The sequence below is a fragment of the Pituophis catenifer genome, unplaced genomic scaffold (assembly GCF_029215685.1).
Source record: "Pituophis catenifer annectens isolate HBS135680 unplaced genomic scaffold, rPitCat1.0.hap2 SCAF_17, whole genome shotgun sequence".
In the NCBI taxonomy this organism is placed as follows: Eukaryota; Metazoa; Chordata; class Lepidosauria; order Squamata; family Colubridae; genus Pituophis; species Pituophis catenifer.
The window spans coordinates 12,132,152-12,159,407 of NW_027256897.1; the positions used below are offsets into that span (position 1 = coordinate 12,132,152).

The 27,256-nt window shown below is 42.9% G+C and overlaps 2 pseudogenes; one reads left to right on the forward strand and one right to left on the reverse strand.

Moving 5' to 3' along the window:
• Positions 1-11,723: 11,723 nt before the first annotated feature.
• LOC139325876 (zinc finger protein 208-like) overlaps positions 11,724-27,256 on the reverse strand; it is a 64,058-nt pseudogene continuing 48,525 nt past the window's right edge.
• On the forward strand, positions 21,649-25,709 carry LOC139325845 (zinc finger protein 436-like; annotated as a pseudogene).

The following is a 27,256-nucleotide window of genomic DNA, read 5'->3' on the forward strand; positions in this document are numbered from 1 at the left end:
GCAGTATGCTTTGGGTCATTGTCCATCTGCACTGTGAAGCGCCGTCCAATGAGTTCTGCAGCATTTGGCTGAATGTGAGCAGATAATATTGCCCGAAACATTTCAGAATTCATCCTGCTGCTTTTGTCAGCAGTCACATCATCAATAAATACAAGAGAACCAGTTCCATTGGCAGCCATACATGCCTACGCCATGACACTAACACCACCATGCTTCACTGATGAGGTGGTATGCTTAGGATCATGAGCAATTCCTTTCCTTCTCCATACTCTTCTCTTCCCATCACTCTGGTACAAGTTGATCTTGGTCTCATCTGTCCATAGGATCTTGTTCCAGAACTGTGAAGGCTTTGTTAGATGTTGTTTGGCAAACTCTAATCTGGCCTTCCTATTTTTGAGGCTCACCAATAGTTTACATCTTGTGGTGAACCTTCTGTATTCACTCTGGTGAAGTCTTCTCTTGATTGTTGACTTTGACACACTTACACCTACCTCCTGGAGAGTGTTCTTGATCTGGCCAACTGTTGTGAAGGGTGTTTTCTTCACCAGGGAAAGAATTCTTTGGTCATCCACCACACTTGTTTTCCATGGTCTCCCAGGTCTTTTGGTGTTGCTGAGCTCACCGGTGCATTCCTTCTTTTTGAGAATGTTTCAAACAGTTGTTTTGGCCATGCCTAATGTTCTTGCTATCTCTCTGATGGGTTTGTTTTGTTTCTTCAGCCTAATGATGGCTTGCTTCACTCATAGTGACAGCTCTTTGGATCTCATCTTGAGAGTTGACAGCAACAGATTCCAAATGCAAATAGCACACTTGAAATGAACTCTGGGCCTTTTATCTGCACATTGTAATTGGGGTAATGAGGGAATATCACACACCTGGCCATGGAACAGCTGAGAAGCCAATTGTCCCATTACTTTTGGTCCCTTAACAAGTGGGAGGCACATATACAAACTGCTGTAAATCCTACACTGTTCACCTGAGTTTGATGTACATATCCTCAAATTAAAGCTGACAGTCTGCAGTTAACGCACATTGTGTTTGTTTCATTCCAACTCCATTGTGGTGGTATATAGAGCCAAAGATGCTAGAATTGTGTCGATGTCCCAATATTTCTGGACCTGACTGTATATTGGGAGTAGTAGCCTCAATTGACACCAAAGAATTCACGTGGGAGAAAAATGATAAACGTGCCTGAGTGTGAGAAGTCACAGAAGGTGTCTCAGGAATTCAATTGAATTGCATATTTAATTTGGCCAAGTATGAATAGACACAGTAGGAATTTGTCTTGAGTGCAAAAGCTCTCAGTGTACCTACAAAGCAACAGAATAATGATATTCATGATAGTACTTATAATAATTCCAATAAGACGGTTGAATAAAGATAATAAGGGTAAATAATAACTGCCAAATAAGGGACTTTCTCAGGCTGAATAACAAAGGACTTTTTCAATCGTACATGCTTGATGTTTCAACTGGCTGAAATTGTACCTTTTCACAACAGACTTTCGTGACTCATTATGCCATTTCCCATCTGAACATTCTGTTTTTAATTCAATGGTCATTTCGGTGGTTATCCTTAATATTATGGGATGTTACTGTCCTTGTCTGTAACTGACCAGGATGATTTCTTCCATACAATCAACTCTTCTTTTATACTTTTTCTACTGTATGGAATATAAAATGAAACCCAATTCTGTGTCCTGGATTCCCTCTTTTCAGTAAGGGAAAACTCTTTGCTACAATATTCTAATAAATTGCCTTTGAATAGTCATCCCACTCAGATCCTAATTGAAGCAAGTGTGCCTGTGGCTGAATCTAGGGCTAATTTGACCTGTAATGTTGTGGGCATGAAAGAGCTGCTCCCTGCCATTGTTTGATATAATCTATATGGGTTTTCCAAATGTCCATGCCATGTAAGACCATCCCCAAGCATCTGAAAATTGGATTCTCTCAGTGGTCCTCTTGTCTTCCAGCAGAAGCCACTTAAGTCGAGACTGACTTAAGGCCAACAAAGGTTTGCGAGATACGAGCCAGATTCTCAAAGGGCCTCCATCCTTTCAGCCTTAAACACCTGGTGTCAGCGTTCCAGGAAACCCCAACTCCGAGTAAAGACGCAGAAGCAAGCATTTTCCAAAGTTCTCTTTACTAGAATAGGTAAACTGGCACATCTGGGAAAACCCGAATCTGAAAGGCCCGGGATTTCCCTCAGTAAGTCAAAGCCCCCCCCAAACCATCCCCTCACTCCCCAGTCGATCACATGCTCCAATCAACATCCATCCCATCTCGACTCAGCCTCCTGACCTCTCCTTCTCCAGATACTGGATCGCCCTGACCTTGACCGACAGGAAGAATGCTATTCTGTCTACTAACAACCCCTCTCCTTAATCCCCCCTCCTACTTTCCCACACAGGAGAAGGTGGCAGCATGGAAGCTTCCGGCCTAATATGGCTTCCAAAGCTGACATCTGGCTTTTCCCCAGGCGCTGGGAGATCGGACAATGAGAAGTTGGCATGGATTGGCGCCTGGCGTTTGTTTTTAAAATGGCTTTTGGGGAGCTGCAGTGAGTTGACTGAATGATGGGCAGTTATAAGGAAGTTTTAAACAAAGAAGACTCATTGGGGACCTGTTTGGTCCTCCCACTAGGTGCAGAGACTGGGTGTTCCCCAGTTGTCAGGATAATGAAAGTCCCCCATTCCTCTGCTTTCTGTTCATCAGCTAAATGATTAGCAAAAGGTGCATCTAGTTCCGTGATGTCAAGTTTGATTTCATTCAGGGCCGCATCAGGATTGTTTGACCTGGGGGGGGGAGGGATTTCCGGGGTGGGCATGGCCAGCTCGTAGTCACTCCTGTTGGGGGGACCTGTGGTGGCCAAGTGCTAAGGCAGGACTTCTCTCAGACCCTCCCTCATTATAATCTTCCTTCCCTTTTCTTTTTCCTTCCCTCTTCCTTCCCCACTTTCCTCATTTTTCTTTCCTTGCTCTCTTCTTGTCTTTCCTTCTTTGTCTTTCTTCTTTCCCTTTCTCCTTTCCTGTCCATTCTTGGATGCTCAAATGCAAAAGAGGAACCATTTATTTTACTTTTAGTTTCTTTTTCTAATCCTCTGCCAGTGAAAATGGAGCTTGGGGGGTGGAGGCCACATTTTCGCTGGCAGAGGAGTGCAGGCGGCCATTGAAGCTCAAAATGGGGCCGGTAGGGCTACACGCTTCCCTCCCGAGCTCTGTTTTCGCTGGCAGAGGCATTGTGGGCCAGTCTGATCTGTTCCCCATGGGCCAGATCCAAGAACCCTTCAGTTTGACGCCCCTTAGTTCCTCCGATTGGGCAGTCCGTTGTATACACCTATGGCATTCAAGGAGGTTTTCTTCATTTTTTATTTTTTGCATTTCTACAAAGGTGCAGCTGTTTAAGTGCAACTCCACCTCCACCTCTTTTTATTAGGTGTTTTGAAAAATTTAAATCCTCCTGGGTTTCATCCCACCATGTTTCAGTAATGGCAGCAATCTCATCTTTGCTCTCGTGTTCTGGGACGTCAGGTTCCCTCTGTTTATTCTTCATATTTTGGGTGTTGATGTGTAGGCATCTCCTCCTTTTTTTATTCTCCCTGTGTTTCCTTCCTACACCTGCATTAGTCCCGGAGGGTTGAGAAAATAATTTCCAAAGAACTTGGCTCACAAACAGTTTATTCAACAACTTTATTTTCTCTCTCTACTCCAAGATCTCTGTACTTATGAATGAATTTGGCAGCTCTTCGACTTTTCAGAGGGAAGGGAAAGAATTCAAACTCTTTGCTTCCTTTCTCCACCTGCCCTTCCCACAAATCACAAGAGACACATTTCAAAAACGATAAATTAGTGATACATTCACTAATCTCTGTATCTGGGATCTCTGTATAGACATCAAAGAATCCACTCAGGAGAAAAACCACATAAATGCCTTGAGTAAAAATGATAAGCATGAGTGTGAGAAGACCTTCAGTCAATCTTAGGAAATTAATAGAATTGCATATTAAATTTGGCCAAGTATGAACAGCCACACGAGGAATTTGTCTCGAGTGCACAAGCTCTCAGTGTACATACAAAGCAGCAGAATAATATGATAATTATAATTCCAATAAGAGGGTTGAGTAAAGGAGATATTAAGAAGGATAAATAATAACTGCCAAATCAGGGACTTTCCCAGGCTGAATAATAAAGGATTTTTTCAATTGTATATATGAGATGTTTCAACTGGCTAAAATTGTACCTTTTCACAATAGACTTTTGTGACTCGTGGTGCCATTTCCCATGTGAACATTCTGCTTTTAAGCTAATGCTTGTTTCAGTTGTTATACTTAATATTATGGGATGTTACTGTCCATGTCTCTGATAAAACCGTAATAGAACAGGATTATTTCTTCTCCCAGTCATTGTTTGATACAAGCTATATGGGTTTTCCAAATATCAATACCATGTAAGACCATCCCCAGACATCTGAAACTCTCGTGAATTGGATTCTCTCAATGGTCCCCTTGTCTTCCAGCAGAAACTGCTATAAGAGATCTCTGCCAGGTCCCATAGATCCCTATTGAGATGCTGCCATTCTGGTTGTGGGAGGAGGAAGGTCTGGGTACATTCCTCGCTTTATAACCCTTTTCCTGCCTATCCTGTACTTTATTTTCTGTATTTTCCTTCTTGGGAATGAAAGGGGGGAGGGATTGAATTGAGGTTCCTCTCTTATTTCTCATCACCAGAGCCTCCAGCAAACGATGCTTCAGAAAAATTCCTTACTGCTTTCTTTGTCTTGCTATCACTTTTCTCTTGATAAAACTTTCCTTTTGAAATGCCAATCATTTCTACTTTCTTGAGTGGAGAGGAGAGGCAAGTCCTTAAACTCTCTTAAGGGCAACAGAGTTTTGCGAGATACAAGCCATGTTCTCAGCACATAGGAAGAGAAGTACATCTGGGCCCAGGGATTGAGGCAGGTGTAAATAGAAGGTCAGTTGACCTGTGCAGGAGTGGAGGTGAGAAAAACTATTTGTACTGCATTTTCCAAGTTCCTCATAATGATTTCTCTCAAAATGGAATCAAATGTAGATTTAAAATCAACACGGGCTACATGCAGAAATTTTGTCCATGCCGTTTTAATTTGTTTCAGTTAGATAGAAGAAATTTACTTGTAAATCAAAATTTGCCCCCTGGGTCAGTTTCAAGTGATTTCACAGTAAATTGAGATTTATTTGCTAAAAGGGTACCCCGACTTTTGGCATAGTTCATTCCCCCTTTCCCCATGACCCACGCACACTCCATTATGTCCGTCAACCACTTCTGTTGTTTCTCCTAGGCAAGGCAGGGAGGGGGGGAAGAGGTCTCGGGTGGGGGGGACGCCCAGGCAGGCGAGAACTGAAGGGGATGCAGATTTGACTTTTTTTTTTTTTTAATTTGATTTATATGCCGCCCTTCTCTGGAGACTCAGGGCGGCTTACAATGCGTTAATCAATAGCCTTCATACTTTTGTATATTTATACAAAATCAGCTTATTGCCCCCACAAACTGGGTCCTCAATTTACCTACCTTAGAAAGGATAGAAGGCTGAGTCAACCTTGAGCCTGGGGAGATTTGAACTTGCAGTAATAGCAGGCAGCTGAATGTTAGTAACAGGCTATTAGTCTGCTGTGCCACCAGGCTCTTAATGTTCTTGTTTTGCACTAAAGGCCTGAGGTGATCTGATGATGGAGGCCAGTGAGGTCCTCAAGGTGTTTTTATTTATTTATTTTATTTATTTATTACATTTCTATACCGCCCTTCTCCCGAAGGACTCAGGGCGGTGTACAGCCATGATAAAATAATACCAACACAACAATTAAAAACAATTTTATTTTATTTATTTATTTATTAAATTTGTATACCGCCCTACTCCCGAAGGACTCAGGGCGGTGAACAGCCAAATAAAATACATATATTACAAATGTTAAAAAACTATTAAAATACAATTAAATAATTGGGCCGAAAAAACAAATTTAAAACACCCCAAATACAAAGACAAATTTAAAATTTAAAAATTTAAAAATTATAAAACAGTTTAAAAGAGAGGTTAGGTCAGGCCGGCCTGCTGGAAGAGAAATGTTTTGATGGCACAGCGGAAAGCGCGCAAATTTAAAATAATTTAAAGCATTGGCCGTATTTAAAACCCCAGCTAAAACCCCTTTAAAACCATTAAAACGCACTTAAGTTAATTCATTCGGTCAGGCCGGCTTGCTGAAACAATAAAGTCTTCAGCGCACGACGGAAGATGCGGACGTCGGGGATCCTCCTTATCTCCGGGGGCAGCTCATTCCATAGGGCAGGAGCCCCCACAGAGAAGGCTCTCCCCCTGGGGGTCGCCAGCCGACATCGTTTGGCCGACGGCACCCTGAGGAGGCCCTCTCTGTGGGAGCGAATCGGGCGGTGGGAGGCATGCGGTGTCAGAAGGCGGTCCTGTAAGTATCCCGGTCCTAAGCCATGGAGCGCTTTGAAGATGGTGACTAGCACCTTGAAATGCACCCGGAAGACCACTGGGAGCCAGTGCAGCTCGCGCAAGAGAGGTGTTACATGGGAGTGACAGGTCGCCCCCATAACCACTCGCGCGGCTGCGTTCTGGACCAGTTGGAGCCTCTGGGTGCTCCGTAAAGGGAGCCCCATGTAGAGTGCATTACAGTTTTAGAGGTATGTAGGACGTTCCCTTGTCAGCTAAGAAAATAAGAACAACCGAGCGGGAAGGGGCCTTGGAGGTCTTCTAGTCTCACCCCCTTTTCATGCAGGAGGCCTTATACTATTCCAGAGAAGTGTGAATATGCTGTGTTTGGAGGAGCTGGGAGGCTGTTTATTGGCTTATCTCTTAGGAAAGGGAAGCAGGGAGAAAATGAGAAGCTCTCTTTCCTGTTACTTTTAATTATTGGTTGATCGTTTTAAATCACGTCTTAATCTCCAAACTCAGGCACCAAGTTTGGTGTGGAGGTGAAAAGAACTTGATTACCTGAATTTGAGAGACTTTGAGAGAAGCCAAGGAGCTCCTTTGCCCACCTGAAAATACAGATCATCAAATAATTCAAGCAAAGCAAAAACATTTATTAATGTCTTTTAAGAGGGTACAGAAACAAATGATACATATATTCAGTGCAGTGGTGAAACCCAAACTTTTTTTCCTACCACTTCTGTGGGCGTGGCTTGGTGGGCGTGGCAGGGGAAGGATACTGCAAAGTCTCTATTCCCACCCCACTCTGGTATTCTCCATTCGCACCCCTTAGGTGGTATTTGCCGGTTCTCCGAACTGCTCAAAATTTCTGCTACCGGTTCTCCAGGACCTGTCAGAACCTGCTGGATTTTACCCCTGATTCAGTGTCAGTAAACAAATGATGAAACAATAAAATACACTGATTGCTTGTGAAGTTTAAACAACAGAAAACATTGATTCTGGATAACATCCCACAAGGGACAAATTCATGAGTTGCATTGGTCTTTCCCAGCTGGGTTTGTGTCTTTCTTGAAAGTTGCAGATGTATTTAGAGACACTCGGAATTACTCTGTTGTGTAGTTGCTGAAAAAGCAAGTTCTCACATACCAAATAAAGAGCCTTCGTCAAGAAGGGAAAAACAAACATTCTTCAACTTAAAAAAGGGCTATTATGACATTTCAAATTCATGATGAAGCCTAAAATAGGAAGCAACAGAATCACACACTCCATTTAACTTGCTGTGAATTCACTTGCTTTCTTAGACTTTGCCTCAGTCTCTTCCTTCTCTATTCTAGGCCTTTTCTCAAGGGTTGGTCTTGCTGGGGGTGGGGAGGCTGGTGGTATAGGACAGAGATCTCCAACCTTGGCAACTTTAAGATTTGTGGACTTCAACTAGTTGAAGTCCACAAGTCTTAAAGTTGCCAAGGTTGGAGACCCCTGGTATAGGACATCTATGACCTGATCTTCAGTTATCCAGAGGAGGCAACGTATCCAGTGCAGGATCCTAATCTCTACATATAGCAAAGGAGAAAAAAACAACACTTTATATCTTTATATATGATGGTTGTTGCATCCCAAGCATTTCACTATCATGACTCCGGGAAATAAGATTTTGGAGATTGTGTCCCGCAACCCTGAAAGAGAAGCCAGGTTCCATCAGGGATGTTTCAAAGTGGTTTTGCATGGCCAGAGCCTCTAGGCAGCTGCTCCCCTTGGAGGAGATCGGCTGCTCAAAGGGGCTGCAATACAGTAGATGGGAATCACTATCAGATCAGAAAGATTTTCCACTCCAGATAAAATCCATGTACACCTGGGCAAAACACTCCTTGTATTAAAAACCAAAGCTCCCTATGGCTCAACGAAGAGCCGAACTGCCCAGCCTAGGAGCATGTATGGAAGAATAAGAGTGTGCAGAAGGGTCGAGAGGCTTAGTTTCAAGGGAAGAATTCACCCAGGAGAGAACTAATTTCCAGGTGCATGAAAAGAACTGTGGGCACAATGGGAATTGTGGACGTGCCAGGTAAGTGGTCCATGGAAACGGACAGGTAGGTAGCCCAAAGATGTGTGTGTGTGAAGGGAACTCACCAATGTGCAGGCAGATAAACAGATGTGGGTTGCTTTGCCAGTCAGCTGCAAGAATAAGAGAAAATGAGGTAGGTGCTAGCCCAGGAGTGGAGGCAGTGGTGAAATCCAGCAGGTTCCGACAGGTTCGGGAGAACCGGTAGAAATTTTGAGCAGTTCCGAGAACTGGCAAATACCATCTCTTGCTGGCCCCAGAGTGGGGTGGGAATGGGGATTTTGCAATATCCTTCCCCCAGGAGTGGGGTGGGGATGGAGATTTTGCAGTATCCTTCCCCTGCCACACCCACCAAGCCACACCCACTAAGCCACACTATGCCCACCAAGCCACGCCCACAGAACCGGTAGTAAAAAAAACTGGATTTCACCACTGGGTGGAGGGCTATGTCGCAGGGCAGAGTGGCCCAGGCAGCAGCTGCAACAGGAGCCCCCTCCAAAGAGGGAGGGGATGTAGGAGGAAAATATATACGTGTGTCAACTTTGGAATCAGATTTCCAAGGGCTCAAAAAAAGGTTGAAAAATACAAATATGAAGGGGGCAGCATTGGAGGGGATTTCCCCCCTCTGCTGTAGTTTTCCAAAGGGGAAAGAAGGCGAAAAAGAAGGATGAGAAAGGAAAAGGTGGATCAGGGGAGGGAGGGGCCGGTAAGGGAGAAAGATGGCTGACTCAACCCTGCTTACTGTCTCTGGGATGTATTTTGCAGTTATCGCTCATGACTGTTTGAATAGCTTCTTGAATGAGAAGTGAAACATCTTCAAAGAAAAGCAAATGAAGTCCAGTTGCCTCTTGAAAAAGCACCTTTGGGATGAGGCCTCCTGCCTGAGAAGGGGGTTGGGCTAGAAGACCTCCAAGGTCCCTTCCAGCTCGGTTGTTCTTATTCTGTTAGCTGATAAGGGAACTTCCTACATACGCCTAAAAACACCTTGATAACCTCACTGAGCTCCAGCATCAGATCACCTCAGGTACTTAGTGCAAAACAAGAACATTAAAATGTCAAATCTGCGCCTCTGTAAGGATCGCCTCTCCTTCCTACTTAAGAAAGTGAGAACTCTTGAAACGTGGTTGTTCAAAAGGATTCTTTTATTAAGCAGAAGTGAGAGCCATCCAGGTAAAGCAAGATCTGAATACCCTTAGGCAAGGCAGTAGGATTAAAGTGGTAGAGACCCCTCCCTTTAAGTCCGAATGCAGATTTCAGCCAATACACAAGTGTGAAGATGTTTCCTTTACTAGTTTCTCTGAGAATCTGAACAAACATGCATTCCCACCATTATCCTTTAAAGTGAGAGAACCCACATGGCTATCCTAAAAATCCCTGCAGGTAAAGGAGATCTCAGGGCTCTTTGGCGCCAGGATATAAGTTGCAAAATCTCTGTTGACACAGGCAATGCTAGGGAATTGAATCCAAGTCTCCCCCCTCCTCCGATTGAATGGCAGTATCACTTTTAGGGATCTGACAGCCTCTTGCTTCCTGGGTGCCCCTCCAGACCTCCCTCCCAACTTGCCTAGGGAGGGACCCTGGATGGGTGGAAAGTCAGAGCCCCTGAAGAGCCACTCAAGCTCAGCCTACCGGAATACGGGAGGGGGGGCTGAGGGGGAGAAGACCAGACCCCAACGATAAAAGTCAGCACACAGACATATCCTGCCTCACCTCAGCATAGGATTAGTGCAAGTGCCTCTGGCTGCTTGAAGGAAGGCGGACTCCGATTTAGCTGATGAAGAAAAAGCATAGTAATGGGGGACTCTCGCTATCCTGACAACTGGGGAACACCTAGTCTCTGCACCTAGTGGGAGATCAAAGAGGTCCCCAAAGAGTCTTATTCATTTAAAGCATTCTTTTAACTGCCCATCTTTCAGTCAACTCACTGCAGCTCCCCAAAAGCTGTTTTAATAACAATACTACACATAAAAACATGGAAAATAAAAACAAAGAAAAGCCAGGCGCCAATCCATGCCAACTTCTCCTTGTCTGACCTCCCAGCGCCTGGGGAAAAGCCGGGTGTTGAAGGCTGAAAGGCTGGAGGCCCTTTGAGAATCTGGCTCATATCTCACAAAGCTTCCTTGGCCTTAGAGAGTCCCTTTAGCAGTTTCTGCTGGAAGACAAGGGGACCATTGAGAGAATCCAATTGACAAAAGAGTTTCTGATATCTGGGGAGGGTCTTACATGGTAGCCACATTTGGAAAAGCCATATAGATTATATCAAACAATGGCAGGGAGAAGCTCTTTCACACCCACAACAAAGACCAAATTGTAAATATGGGGAATATTGTTAGGTATAAGGATATTTTGACAGATCGGAGAGAACTGAACCAAAAATAAGAACTAGAGACAAGGGATTGAGATAGATTGATATACAGATATACAGATTGGTATATAGATCTCTGGGGATGGTCTTACATAGTTGACATTTGGAAAACCCACATAGATTAAATCAAACAATGACAGGGAAAAGCACTTCCACACCGGAACAATAAAGACCAAATTAGCCCTAGATTCAGCCACGGAACTCTTGCTCCAATTAGGCACTGAGTGGGATGACCATTTAAAGGCAATTTATTAGAATATTGTAGCAAAGAGATTTCCCTTAATGAAAAAAGGGAATATAGGACACACAATCGGGTTTTATTTTATACTCCACACAGTAGAAAAAGTACAAAACTAGAGTTGATTTCATGAAAGAAATCATCCGGCTCAGTTACAGTTACATCAGAGACATGGACAGTAACATCCCATAATATTAAGCATAACCCACTGAAATGAGCCTTGCATTAAAAAGAGAACGTTCACATGGGAAATGGCATCATGAGTCACGTAAGTTTGTTGTGAAAAGGTACAATTTCAGCCAGTTGAAACATCAAGCATGTACAATTGAAAAAGTCCTTTATTATTCAGCCTGAGAAAGTCCCTTATTTGGCAGTTATTATTTACCCTTATCTTTTTTACCCAATTGGAGTAAAGATAAATAATTCCCTTATTGGAATTATGATAATTATCATGGATATCATTATTCTGATGCTTTGTGCATACACTGAGAGTTTATGCACTCGAGAAAAAAATCCTTGTGTTTCTATTAACTACACTTGACCAAATTAAATATGTAATTAAATTCGATTCCTGAGATACACACTGTGACTAAAGGTCTTCTCACACTCAGGCATGTTTATCATTATTCCCCATGTGAATTATTTGCTGCCAATGGAGGCCGCTATGCTCAGTATATCTTGTTCAACACTCAAGAATTTATGTGGTTTTTCTCCTGAGTGGATTTTTTGATGTCCGTCAAGGGTTCCTCTCTGACTGAAGCTATTTCCACACGCCAGACATTTATATGATTTTTCTCCTGTGTGAATCATTTGATGTATATAGAGAGTTCCTCTCGTACTGAAACACTTTCCACATTCGAGGCATTTATGTGGTTTTTCTCCTGTCGACAGAGGTTTGAACCATTAGTGAACCTCTTTCCACACTCCAGGCATTTATGTGGTTTTTCTCCGGAGTGGATTGTTAGATGGCTTTCCAGTTGTCCATTTGTTTTGAATGGTTTTTCACATTCTGAGCATTGATATTTCTTTTCTCTCTTGTGGATCCTTTGGGGATTCCCGGGTCTTCGGAAGGACCCTCCCTCCCTCCAGGCACTTATTCGGTTTCTCTCCCCAATGGATCCTTTGATGTCTATAAAGATGTGAACACTGACGGAAGCTCTTTCCACACTCAAAGCATTTATAAGGTTTTTCTCCTGTGTGGATCCTTTGATGTTGATCAAGATCTCCTTTCTGATTGAAGTCCTTTCTGCACTCAAAGCATTGATACGGGTTTCCAACTGAGTGATTTTTTAGATGGTTTTCAAAATGTCTATTTGTTTTGAAGCATTTTTCACATTCTGGGCATTTGTATTTCTTTTCTCCTGTGTGGATCCTTAGATGCCTTTGAAAATATCCATTTGTTTTCAAGGATTTTTCACATTTATGGGCACTGATATATTCCTTTCCTCCCTCCTGGATCCTCTGGGGCCTCCGGGGTCTTCCGAAGGACCTCTCACCCTCCAGGCATTTCTTGAAATGGATCCTTTGATGTCTACAAAGGTTGCTACTCCAACCAAAACTCTTTCCACACTCCAGGCACTTATAAGGTTTTTCTCCTGTGTGGATCCTTAGATGCCTTTGAAGGTGGCAGTTTGTTCTGAAGGATTTTTCGCATTCCAGGCACTGATGTTTCTTTCCTCCCTCCTGGATCCTTTGGGGATTCCAGGGTCTTCCGAAGGACCCTCCGCCCTCCAGGCATTTGTTCAGTTTCTCTCCAGAATGGATCCTTTGATGTGTATAAAGGTTTCCCAACTGACTGAAGCTCTTTCCACACTCAAGGCATTTATGAGGTTTTTCTCCTGTGTGGATCCTCTGATGTCTATCAAAGTTGCTCCTATCTTTGAAGGTCTTTCCACACTCCAGGCATTCAAATGGGTTCTTTCTTGAGTGGATCCTTAGATGGTTTTCCAGATTTTCATTATTTTGGAAGGATTTTTGAAGGTGGCAGTTTGTTCTGAAGGATTTTTCGCATTCTGGGCACTAATATTTCCTTCCTCCCTCCTGGATCCTTTGGGGATTCCCGGATCTTCCGAAGGACCCTCCGTCCTCCAGGCATTTCTTTGGTTTCTCTCCCCAATGGATCCTTTGATGTTTATAAAGGTTGCTACTATGACCAAAGTTCTTTCCACACTCCAGGCACTTATGAGGTTTTTCTCCCGTGTGGATCCTTAAATGACTTTGAAGATGGTCGTTTCTTTTGAAGATTTTCCAACATTCCGGGCACTGAGGTTCCTTTGCTTCCTCCTGGATCCTTCGGGGCTTTGGGGATCTTCCGAAGAAGTCTCCACTCTCCAGGCCCGTCTCAGGGTCTCTGCCCGTTTCCTCCTCCCTGCATCGCCCTCCAGGCAGCCGTCTTTCCTGGGCTCCCCCTGGGCTCCTCCCTCCTGCAGCCCTGGAGGCCCCCAGCCTTTCCCTGCCGTCTCCAGGGGAAGCCGCGCTGGGACCGGGCAGGGCTGCTCCGTGGGGCCCGCTCTCCTCCTCTCGGCCGGCGCCTCTTTCCTGCACCATCCTCCGTCCTCCTGCAGGGGAGAGAGAGAAGAGGGTCATGGCTGCCTCCCCGTCCCCAAAGGGGAGGCCCAGGCCCAAGCCCCCGCCTCCCATGGGCCATCCTCCCAACCTTCCGTCTCCCTCCCTGCCCTCAAGACTAGGCCTCGTGCTCCCAGACCTGCCTTCTCCGGAGAGACCCTCCCAGACTCCAAGTCCCAGCATCACCCGTGCCCAACCTGCATCATCCGGGCTCCTCTGTCGCCGATTCAGGCAGCTCCCTCGTTGCCCGTTTTGTTTCTGGAAGTGGAGGCTTCACGCCCTTTTTTCTCCAAAAGCTCCGCCTCTTCCTTCGGAGGGACCGCCCTCCTCCTCCTAATCACTGCCCTCCCCAGGGCGACCAATCAGCATCCTCTTTCCTTCAATCAGCCAGATGACGCTTGCGCGGTGGCGGTGTCCGGAAGTGAGGTGGGTGGGCGGGGTGGTTTTTCCATTTGATCTTTGGGGTTTGGTCTTCTCCCTCCCCCACATTAGGCGGAGGTTGAGGGGCTGGGGGGGGCTTCTCCATGGTGTGCAGGCAGCGTGGTAGACACCCCCCCAATCCAGGTACCTCGCCCCCCCTTTCCTGCTTCCTACCCCCCCAGGACCTCTTTGCAAAACTGCGTGGGGGAAAATCCCCTCCAGGACCCCCCAGCTCTGTCCCCGGCTAGGTTCACAGGCTGCCTTCAAACAACGTTACCTTAAGACAGAGGTGTTCAAACTTGGCAGCTTTAAGACTTGTGCACTTCAACTCCCAGAATTCTCCAGCCAGCTATGCTTCTCCCAGAGAATTCTGGGAGTTGAAGTCCACAAGTCTTAAAGCTGCCAAGTTTGAAGACCTCTGCCCTAACACCAGCCAAGCTCAGCAGGCCATGCAAATGCAGCCGTGGGGGCTTCCCTTCCCATGGGACCCATCTCAGGGGGAATCACCTGGGGAGCCGTCATGGAGATTGTGCTGTAAAGTGTTCTTAATGTCCCTATTTTCCAACATTTTAGAGTGCTTTGGACTGGGATCGATTTAGGACGCCATATAATAATATCTTAAGGATGCCAGCCTGTTTGTTGGCATACATCTTAGATTTTTGTCTTAAAATTATAACTATTATCATGATGACTTTCTAAGTATTTATTTAGATTTGTTTGCCTCAAGGTGAATGGTTCGTTTTTAGACTTTGAAGTTTATGCTTTTTGATTGACCAAACTCCAATGGGACTCTCCCTGATTGCAATAAAGGTTTGATTAGATAACCTTTATTATCACGTTTTCTGGTGAACAAACTGGGACCCATTAAAAAATAGAATTCTGATGCCTGCTCTCAAAAGAATATACATATACCCATACACATTTATTTATTTATTTATTTATTTATTTATTTATTTATTTATTTATTTATTTATTTATTTGATTGATTGATTGATTGATTGATTGATTGATTGATTGATTGATTGATTTATATGCCGCTCTTCTCCAGAGACTCAGGGCAGCTTACAATGCGTTAAGCAATAGCCTTCATACTTTTGTATATACCTGCTTAGTAGGGCTTTCGGCCCCCCCAAGCGGTGTTCTTTTTTATACAAAGTCAGCTTATTGCCCCCACAAACCAGGTCCTCATTTTACCTACCTTGGAAGGATGGAAGGCTGAGTCAACCTTGAGCCTGGTGAGATTTGAACTCGCAGTAATTGCAGGCAGCTGGTAGCTTAAGTGCTAATTTAACAGCACTTTAATCCACTGCGCCACCAAGGCTCCTATCTGCAAAATACATCACACAGACAGGGTAGGGTAGAGTCAGCCAGCCCCTCCCCACCTCTAGCTGTTGTGACCCCAATTCCCGAGCCTGTCCTCTCAGAGGAAGAGGACTCAGAAGGTGATGGGGAGGAACTGACAAGGCCTCCCTCTCCAGGACCCTCCTTTCTGGCAATGCCTCAGGTTCCATCCGAAGACCAGGAGGAACAGCCAGGGATGTGCCAGGAGGAAGGCATATCAGAACACCCATTGATAGGGAGCGAGGATGATGAATCCTGGCTTGATCCCAGGCAGCGTCAGAGGGAGAAGCGTGTGCAGCAGCGGAAGAGGCGTGGGAAGGCCAGAGAGTGAGCTGAGTCACTGAGCCACGCCCCACAAGGGATAAAAGTGGGTGGGATTGCTCTTCAGGCTTTGTGATGGACTCTGATAGTCACATCGTGATCCCTGAACTTCGGCTTGGATATATTTTGGACTGAACATTGGCTAAACTCTTTTTTTTTTTTTTATTGCAAAAGTTTTTCAATTACATTTTCACCCCTTTTTTCACCCCCCCACCTCCCTCCCCAAACTTCCCATCCTCCCTAACCCTCCCTAACCCTCCCCCCCCAGACTTCCCTATTACATACTCATAACTAATAACACTAATATATAAACCTGAACCCATCCCTCCCCCTATATAATTTTTCCTCTTTGTCTCTTTACATTAAAATATTTCTAATACATTATTTTCAAATAAAAGCTATTTGATACTTTCTAGTTTGGTATTTGTTCTGAACATATTCTATCCACCTTTTCCATTCCCATTCATAAGTCTCTTGTGAACAATCTTTTAAATACGCTGAAATCTTCGCCATCTCTGCAAAACTGGCCATCTTCAAAGTCCATTCCTCGATAGTAGGCAAAGCTTCATTCTTCCAATATTTACCTATCAACAATCTTGCTGCTGTTATCATATACAATATTAGTTTTATTTCACCCCGTGTAAAACCCTTAACTATACCCAATAAAAACAATTGTGGAGAAAATTGAATTTTTTTCTTCAAAACATTCTGCATGACCCACCAAATTTTTATCCAAAAAGCCTTAACTTTCCTACAGGTCCACCATACATGATAATACGTAGCATCCAAACATTCGCATCTCCAACATTTTGGCTGAACATTAGGGTACATACATGACAACTTTTTAGGATCCAAATGCCATCTATAAAACATTTTATAAAAATTTTCCCTCAAATTCTGCGACTGTGTGAACTTAACGTTCTGAACCCAAATTTTTTCCCATGTTTCTAACATCACTGGTTCTTCAAAATTTTGTGCCCACTTAATCATACAATCTTTAACTAATTCAGTTTCTGAGTCCCTTTCTAACAAAACATTATAAAGCCTTTTAATATGCATTGGACCTTTCTCTCTTATATGTCTAACTAATTCTTCCTCATGCAGTATAATACCAGTTTTTTGGTCCTCTTTCCATCTCATTTGTAATTGATTATATTGTAACCAGGTTAAATTAATCCCTTCGTCCAACAGTGTCTGCAATGTCTTCAGCTGCCATCTGCCCGCATCTGTAAAAAGAACCTCTTTGTATAAAAACCCCCCGAGTGACATTATATTTGTATTCCACAAGGTATGACCAAGATCCAGCCATAGCGGTATTTTATAATCCCATTTGAGTCGGTGCTTCTTCCAAACTCTCATCAAAGAATCTCTGAGTATATGACTTTTAAATACTTTATCAACTTTATCATCATAAAATAAGTAAGCATGCCATCCAAATTCAAGATCAAAACTTTCTGCATTCAATATTCCAGCCTTTTTATTTCCAAACCAATCACTTGTTAAAGTTAAAGCTGCTGCATCATAATATAACTGTAGGTTTGGGAGTTTAAGGCCTCCTCTTTCCGGAACATCTTGCATAATTTTCAATTTCACTCTCGGCTTTTTCTCGTTCCAGACAAACTTATTCACACCAGACTGCCAGACTTTCAGTTGTTTATCACTTTTAAGCACCGGAATCATTTGAAACAAAAACAGAAATCTTGGCAAAATATTCATCTTAACTGCTGCTATTCTTCCAAGTAAAGACAGTTGCAGCTTTTTCCAAATCTCCATGTCTTTCTGAACCTCTCGCCACAACACCTCATAATTATTTTGAAACAATTTCATATTTGATTCTGCAACCTGAACTCCAAGATATTTTACCTTAGGTACAATTTCAAAACCTGCCTTCCTTTCAAGCTCATATTTACGATCTTGTGTCATATTCTTAACTATCATTTTAGTCTTTTTTGAGTTCAGTTTAAAACCTGAAACTCTACCATAGTCTTGTATAATGTCGTTCATCAGGATTGTTGATTCCATTGGTTGTGATAGGGTAACAACCAGATCATCTGCAAATGCCTTTATTCTATAATCCTCTTGCCTTATCACTATACCTTTCAAAATTTTTGAGTCCCGTATTGTATTTAGCAAAACTTCCAATGTTAAAATAAATAAAAGTGGGGACAACGGACAACCCTGTCTTGTTCCTTTTTCAATTTTAAACTCTGTCGTCAAACTTCCATTAATAATAATCTGTGCTTTTTGCTCTTGATAAATTGCTGAAATCGCCTGTATAAATTGGTCCCCAAAGCCCATCTTTTTTAAAGTCTTTAGTAGAAAGTTCCAATCCACTCTATCAAAGGCCTTCTCCGCATCCAAAAAAACCAGCACTGCAGAAATCTGTTTATTCTTATCAAGATATTCCAATAAGTCTATTACTTGCCTTACATTGTCCTTCATGTATCTGCCCTCAATAAATCCCGCTTGGTCCTCATGAATCACTTTTTGGATTACTGGCATCAACCTGTTGGCTAATACCTTCGCATAAATTTTATAATCTGTGTTCAAAAGAGATATTGGTCTGTAGTTCTCTGGTTTTTTAGGACCAACTTGTTCCTTTGGTATCAAAGATATATAAGCAGTTGTCCAAGATGGGGGTATTTTACCCCCTTGTTGAATATTGCAAAATAAATCTCTAAGTTGTCCCACCATTTCAGCTTGTAAAGTTTTGTAATACACTGCAGTCAAACCATCCGTGCCAGGAGCTTTGGCTGTTTTTAGCTGCTTAATTGCTGCTATTATCTCCTCCTCTGTTATAGGATAATTCATTCTTTCTTTTTGTTGATCAGTAATTTTTGTAACTCTCTTATCCTTTAAATATTTTTCTATAAGTCCATTCTGCACCTCTTCTTTGGCATATAATTTAGTATAATAATCCACAAAAGCTTCTTTAATTAATTTTTGTTGAAAAATTTCTTTCCCTCCAATGTCAATACTATCAATAGTCCGTATACTTTGTTTTTTCCTCAGAGTGTAAGCCAACCATCTGCCCGGTTTATTAGCATTGCAAAATGTATTATGCTTCGCATATTGTAAACTTGTTGCAACTTGTTCCGCCATAAGCATTTGAAATTGGTCTTTCAAAAGTTTTATAGCACTTCGTATTCTTTCATCTGTTGGGTTTTTAATAAGTAACTGTTCTTTATTCTTTATTTCCATTTCCAACTCTAATCTTTTCTTTTGTCGGAACAGTCTATGTTTAGAATTCATGTAGATAAGTACCCCTCTCATATAAGCTTTACTAGCGTCCCAAACAATTTCAATTGGGGTACCTTTATTCAAATTTATTTCAAAAAATTCTTTCAAATGCTTTTTAAGTTCTATTGTATTTTTTTCATATCTAAACAAGTTCTCATTTAATCTCCAAGAACGTCTCTCAACCTTATCCATCTCAATTTCTATCCATACAGGGCTATGGTCAGTCAAAGTTCTTGGAAAAATCTTTGTTCTTTTTGTCTTAACAAGTAGATCATTTGACAACAGGATAAAATCAATCCTAGAAAAAGATCTATGTCTATCGGAAAAAAAAGTGTGATCCAATTCATTTGGATTATGTATTCTCCAAACATCTTTTAGTTCCATATCTTCTTTCATATCAAAAAAGGTCTGCGGTAGTCTAATTCTAGACTTTGCCAAGCTCTTTTTGTCTAATTTAGAATCAATTACTCCATTCCAATCTCCCATCAATAAAATAGATCTATAGTCCCATTGCAATATTTTAGTATGTAACATCTTGTAAAAATAATCCTGTTGTTGGTTGGGAGCATAAATTCCAATCAAAAGAATTTGACCATTTGCTGTGAGCAATTCAATTGCTACAAACCTACCATCTTGATCTACTTCTATAACTTTTGCTGTTAATTTTTTATTTACATAAATAACCACACCATTCTTTTTCTGCGAAGTTGAAGATATATAATGTATTCCTAATTTTGAATTTATCAAATATTTCTGATCTTGAGTTGTAATATGCGTTTCTTGTAAACATATTATATCATTATTAAATTGTTTCAAATATGTAAATAGTTTCTTCCTTTTCTGTGCTGAATTCAACCCATTAACATTCCAAGATAGACACTTAAGGGTCATCAGCCTGTTTCTGGAGCGCAGAGCAAAATATTTGAAGTTCATCCAAGAGCTTCGATCTTGCTCCTCCCATAGCTCCACTCTCTTGTGGGGTACTCTTAGCTGCCTTCTTGTCTTGTCTTTCCTGTTGTTGTTGTTGCTTTTGTTTAAGTAGCTTGGATTGAGCTCTAGTTATACGTTGATCTTTAACTTCAGTCAACTGAATCAAATCCAAAATTGGGGAAGAATCCAGCAAGGGCTCACTCAGAAAACCTCCTTCTGCACCTTGCACATTTTCTAATTCCTGCTTAGACTGTTCTTCCAATTGCCTCTCTTCACTCTCCTTAATCTCCAAAACTGTAGATGTACGTGGAGATGGTGTTCTTTCCTTAAGAATAGTACTATAAAAATGTTGTGCCTTCTCCACGGTATTCAACCGATATCCTTCTCCCTTATATCTAAAAATTATCCCAGCTGGTGCATCCCACCGGAAGGGTATCTGTAAGTCTTTCAATTCCTTAACAAGAAAACCAAATTCCTTTCTAGCTTTCAGCATTTTAGGAGGTAATTCTTTAAAAATTACAAGTCGTGAGCCCCCCACTTGTACAGAGGTGTGAAAAGATTTTTGGAGGATTTCATTTCTAATTTCTCTCTCAGTAAAGTATATGACCACATCTCTAGGCAGTTGTCTTTGTCTGGCCACCCAAGAGTTCACTCTATAGATTTTATCTATTTTATGAAATACCAAATCAGGATTAACTTGTAAAATCTTAGCCAGGGCTTCAGAGCAAACTTGTCTCAAGTCCTGTCTCTCCTCCTCTCGAATTCCCCGAAGCCGTATGGCAAATTCCATCGCCCGGAATTGTATCATGACAATCTCATCTTCAATTCTCTGCATTTTATTGTCAGCTTCTTCAATTTTATAGTCATTATCTTTCATCCTAACATTAACTTCTAATTTGAGTTCTTCAACTTTAAAATCAACTTTCCCAATAAAATTTGCCAGGCCAGACGCCACCTCTGATATTTTTTTGGTCACCATATTTTGATTCTGTTTCACCATATCTTTAACTTCATTAATTTCCTGCAAAAATTCCTCATGTGATTTTTGAAGTTTATGATCTATTTCCTGTTGAGATTCTTGAAATTTTTCATCCAAAGTTTTAGAAATAAATTCTTTTAAATCTCCCACATCAAGTTCTTTTTTCTGAGTTTGTAGCTGCTGAGCAGGGGGAAGTTGCGTTTGATGTTTGTGTGTGGGGGATCCCCCCCCTGATGCCTTCCCTTCCTGCTTCTTTGAAGCCATCGTGCCACGTAAGCTAGTTTTTCTAAAGAGGGAAGTTCTTTTTCCTTTCCCTCTTCCACAGAAGCTTCTAAGAAAGTCCCCCAGATTTAATCAAGTAAAACTAAAGTAAAGCAAAGTAAAGTAAAGCTTTCGGCCCCCCCAAGCGGTGTTCTTTTTTATACAAAGTCAGCTTATTGCCCCCACAAACCAGGTCCTCATTTTACCTACCTTGGAAGGATGGAAGGCTGAGTCAACCTTGAGCCTGGTGAGATTTGAACTCGCAGTAATTGCAGGCAGCTGGTAGCTTAAGTGCTAATTTAACAGCACTTTAATCCACTGCGCCACCAAGGCTCCTATCTGCAAAATACATCACACAGACAGGGTAGGGTAGAGTCAGCCAGCCCCTCCCCACCTCTAGCTGTTGTGACCCCAATTCCCGAGCCTGTCCTCTCAGAGGAAGAGGACTCAGAAGGTGATGGGGAGGAACTGACAAGGCCTCCCTCTCCAGGACCCTCCTTTCTGGCAATGCCTCAGGTTCCATCCGAAGACCAGGAGGAACAGCCAGGGATGTGCCAGGAGGAAGGCATATCAGAACACCCATTGATAGGGAGCGAGGATGATGAATCCTGGCTTGATCCCAGGCAGCGTCAGAGGGAGAAGCGTGTGCAGCAGCGGAAGAGGCGTGGGAAGGCCAGAGAGTGAGCTGAGTCACTGAGCCACGCCCCACAAGGGATAAAAGTGGGTGGGATTGCTCTTCAGGCTTTGTGATGGACTCTGATAGTCACATCGTGATCCCTGAACTTCGGCTTGGATATATTTTGGACTGAACATTGGCTAAACTCTTGTCTTGTGGATAATTTGTTGCTCCTGGAATGGACTGAAGATAAGCCCTCTCCTGTTTTCTGGGAGTGCAAATGGACTTGGCAGACATTTTGTAGTTAGCTGCCAAAACCCTTGTCTGCCAGGGATTCAGGTCTGTTTATATAATAAAATATTGACAGGTGTGTTTGGTATTGCGTTTGCCTGTATCAGATTGCACTGCATGTCTGGGTATGTCGGAAAGAAGGACGCTACAGCCAGGCAAGTTCCCATCACACCTCTCCCTTGGGCTACATACCTGTCCACTACCATAGACATGTCCATTCATCCACCTATCTGGCATGTCCACAATTTCTATTGCGTCCACAGTTCTTTCCATGCAGCTGGAAATTGGAGAGTTCTGGGTGAATTCTCCCCTTGAAACTAAGGCTCTCAGCCCTCCTGCACTCACTATCCTTCCATACATGCTCCTGGGCTGGGGTTGTTAGGTTGTTCTTTGATTCATAGGGAGCTTTGGTTTTGAATACAATAAGCCACCCAGAGTTCTTGGGAGTTGGGCTGCTCTCCAAATTTAATAGAAGTCATACCTAAATAAATGGGTTCGTCCCCCCAAATTTCCTGCCCTTGGATATCCCAGAGGGCCACTTTGAAACATCCCCGAGAACCCCAAAGTATTGTTGGATGGTGCCACGTTTAAGGACAGAGAGAGAGAAATTCTCTCCTCAAAAGTTTGAACTTCAGGCATCATTTCTCATACAGCAATCCAGGACAGAAAGCAAAATCCCGTCTCCCTTGAACCACTTCTGCCAAAACAAAATACTGCATAGCTTAATGATGCTGAACCCCCAAGACCCTCTTTTGGCCAAGTTCCAAGTGTTGAGGGATCCAGCAGTTACAGGGAAATGTAAGGTCCCAAAATATACTTGAGTCACTAGAATGCCAAAGAGAGAGACTCAAGACGAGGCTTGCAAAAAAAAAGCAGATTTTATTTATGGCCAAAAACAAAATACCGGGTGGGACTATATCCGGAACATACAGATACAATGCATGCGAGGAGATAGGCACTCCTTGGGGAAGGTATGGCATCCTTTAATACCCTCAGAGACATCAGCTTAGTACCCAATTCTGGCCTCCTGGTTTAGCTTTGTGTATTCCTTGTTGCCCTGCAAGGGAATAGAAGCCTCCCAATTAGCCTTCTCTCTTCCTTTGTTCTCCCAATTGCTCATTTGGCCCCCTGGGCTGCAGGGAACAGATCAAAGGTGTAAGTTAGAGCTGAAGTATAAATTATCCCTCGGATGATGATGTCTGCAGTTACAACTGAAATACCTACCATGCTCTTAGATGGCAGGAGAAAAACAGGAAGATGATATTGGTTCAATCTTCAGAATGGCAGGAACAAATGTTTGACAAATATCAGAGACATTACAGAGGCCTAATAATAGAATATGTTTGTTACAGGAGATACAAATACAAAGGCATAAATGTATTACAGGAACCTAATGGTTACAGAATCTAGTATATCAGTATATCATATTCTAGTATTATTTATTATATCCTTATTATTGTTTCCCTTCAAAACCAACTTGGATCCTATCAAAATTGCCTGATTTTTCTGCTTCCTTTTTCTAACAATTATGTGTTGGAATGAGAGGAAATTCACTAGCAGGAACCATTGGCAGGAGGTTCTCATCCTTACGTCCTCTTTAACTGGAGCTAGTCTCCTTTTGTGCATGAATTCTGCATTCTTATATCCAGGATCAAGAATTTTCCTGCATCAAATAGATTCCATGTAGTTGCTATTTAAAAACACACTTGAGTGAGTCGCATATGTGAATTTATTTGTTTATTGGGATGTTGACTTTCTTGTTTTCACCAATAACTCCAGGGGGAGAACATATCCAAGAATATAAAGGAGAATATTAGTATATAAAAAGTCATAGCCCCAGAAGAGACCTCCACCTCCATCTGCCTCAATGGGGGGGGGGGGGGAAACGAACCGAAAATGAAAGGGGAGACCCCGCTCCACCTCCGCGGGTAACCATAGCAACTCTCAGCACCGCGCAGGGGCAGATGGGCTAAATGAAGGAAGGTGGACGCCGCTTAGTCGCTCTGGAGACGGTGGCGATTGGTAGAACTCTTTGGGGCGGCTCCTCCGAAGGAACAGGCGGAACTTGTGGAGAAATGGGCATGAAGCCTCCACTTCCGGAAACAAAACGGGCAACGAGGGAGCGGCTTCAATCTGTGACAGAAGAGCCCGGATGATGCAGGTTTGGCGCAGGGGATGCTGGGAGGGTTTCTTTCGGGTCCGCCAGAGGCGGGGGCTTGGGCCTGGGCCTCCCCTGCGGGGAAGGGGATGCAGCCGTGACCCTCTTCTCTTTCTCCCCTGCAGGAGGACGGAGGATGGCGGCGGATGCAGGAAAGAGGCGCCGCCCGAGAGGAGGAGGAGGGGAGCGGGCCCCGTGGAGCAGCCCTGCCTGGAGACGGCGGGGAAAGGCCGGAGGGCTCCGGGGCTGCAGGAGGGAGGAGCCCAGGGGGAGCCCGGGAAAGGCGGCTGCCTGGAGGGCGATGCGGGAAGGAGGAAACGGGTGGAGACCCCAAGATGGGCCTGGAGGGTAGAAGCTCCTTTGGAAGAGCCCGAAAGTCCCAGAGGATCCAGGAGGGAGGAAAGGAACATCAGTGCCCGGAATGTCAAAAATCCTTCAAAAGAAAGGACCATCTTCAAAGTCATTTAAGGATCCACACGGGAGAAAAACCTCATAAGTGCCTGGAGTGTGGAAAGAGCTTCAGTCAGAGGGGAAATCTTTATACACATCAAAGGATCCACTCAGGAGAAAAACCTCATAAGTGCCTGGAGTGTGGAAAGAGCTTCAGTCAGAGCAGCAGCCTTTATAGACATCAAAGGATCCATCCCAGAGAGAAGCCATACAAATGCCAGGAGTGTGGAAAGAGATTCAGTGTGAAGGAATATCTTTATAAATATCAAAGGATCCACTCAGTTGGAAAGATATATGAATGCCCGGAATGCGAAAAATCCTTCAAAGAATATGGATATCTTCAAAGGCATCTAAGAATCCACTCAGTGGGGAACTCACATAAATGCTTTTGAGTGTGGAAAGAACTTCAGTCGGAGAAGGTATCTTAAGCAACATCAAAGAATCCACTCAGGAGAGAAACCTTATAAGTGCCTGGAGTGTGGAAAATGCTTCAGTCTGAAGGAATATCTTTATAAACATCAAAGGATCCACTCAGTTGGAAAGATATATGAATGCCGGGAATGCAAAAAATCCTTCAAAAGATATGGATATCTTCAAAGGCATCTAAGAATCCACTCAGTTGGAAACCCACATAAATGCTTTGAGTGTGGAAAGAACTTCAGTCGGAGAGGATATCTTAAGCAACATCAAAGAATCCACTCAGGAGAGAAACCTTATAAGTGCCTGGAGTGTGGAAAATGCTTCAGTCAGAGGAGCAACCTTTATACAGATCAAAGACTCCATTTCCAAAAACCGTATCAATGCAGGGAATGTGAAAAATACTTCAAAACAATTCAAATCCTTGAAAAACATCAGTGTACATACAAAGCATCAGAATAATGATATTCCTGATATTAATTATAGACGGTTGAATAAAGATCATAAGGGTAAATAATAAAGGACTTTTTCAATGGTACATGCTGGATGTTCCAACTGGATGAAATTGTACCTTATCACAACAGACTTAGGTGATCCAGGATGCCATTTCCCATGTGAACGTTCTTTTAATGCAAGGCTCATTTCAGTGGTTATGATTAATATTATGGGATGGTACTGTCCATGTCTCTGATGTAACTGTAATTGAGCCGGATGATTTTTTTCCATGCAAATCGGCTCTTGTTTTGTATTTTACAATATAATAAACAATATTATAAGATATGGGACTTATTTTACCAATGGTTAGATAAAAAAATATGGAAATGAAATATGATCTTTCTAATTCAAGTAATGTGGAATTATATAAAGTATAATATAAAGATGTACTATTATTGGAGCGATTTAAGTGGATGATATGAATGGTATCATATAAATTAATTCAATTTTAGAATATCTGGTATGGAACGAGGGAAGAAACAGCCATAATTAAATATATGACTAATCAGGATAATAAATGTATGGATAAACATGAAAAAGGTGAAGACACACAAAGGCTTGTAACCAACTGACACACTGTTTGTATTTGTAATTCAAGACGGGTTTTTATTTGTTTTTTTAATATTTTAAAAAAAAATTCTCAAAAAATAAAAAAATAAAACCAACCGAGTTGGAAGGGATCTTGGAGGTCTTCTAGTCCAACCCCCTGCTCAGGCAGGAGGCCTTATCCCAAAGGTGCTTTTTCAAGAGGCAACTGGACTTCATTTGCTTTTCTTTGAAGATGTTTCACTTCTCATCCAAGAAGCTTCTTCAGTTGTGACATCTCCAGGCAGAGCTGAAGAAGCTTCTTGGATGAGAAGCGAAACGCCTTCAAAGGAAAACCAGAAGAGGAGGTTTAGAAAACTAAAAGAGGTTAGGTGGTTAGAAAACCACCTAACCCGCCACTCTGTATTGAGGGAGGGGGAGGTCAGGGGCTCTTCTGGGGCTTCAACCTCATAGCAACCTCTGAAGGGGAGCCAGGGATGAAGGCTGGGAGGGGAGAAAGAAGAGACCCTGAGTTCAAGCTCCCTTTTCAGTCCAGCCCACCTCACAGGGCTGTTGTTGGGGGAAGAGAGGAGGAAGCTGTGCTGGATGGGAGGGGGGAGGGGCTCCTGGGGGCTTCCCTTCTTGCAGACATTTCATTGCCCAAAGTAGCTTCCTTCCTCATGGCTAGAAGGGAGGGGGGCTCAGAGAGCTCCAGAGACCCCTCAATTCAACCCACAGCTGCAAATATTCCCCTTCATTTTGCTGCATATATTCTCCGCCTTATTTGTAAAAATAAATCCAGGATTCTAATAAATTCTCTATATGGATTCAATAACTGACAAATTTGTTTTTAAGAAGCAACTACATGGCCTCTATTTGATCCAGGAGAATTCTTGTTCCTAGGTAGAAGAGGAGGGAGTCAAGCTATTCTCCAAAGCCCCTGAGGGCAGGACAAAAGAAGCAACGGGTGGAAACTCATCAAGGAGAGAAACAACTTAGAACTAAGGAAAAATTTCCTGACAGTTAGAACAATTAACCAGGGGAACAACTTGCCTCCAGAAGTGGTGAACGCTCCAACACTGGAAGTTTTAAAGAAGAGATTGCATAACCATTTGTCTGAAATGCTGTAGGGTTTCCTGCCTAAGCAGGGGGTTGGACTAGAA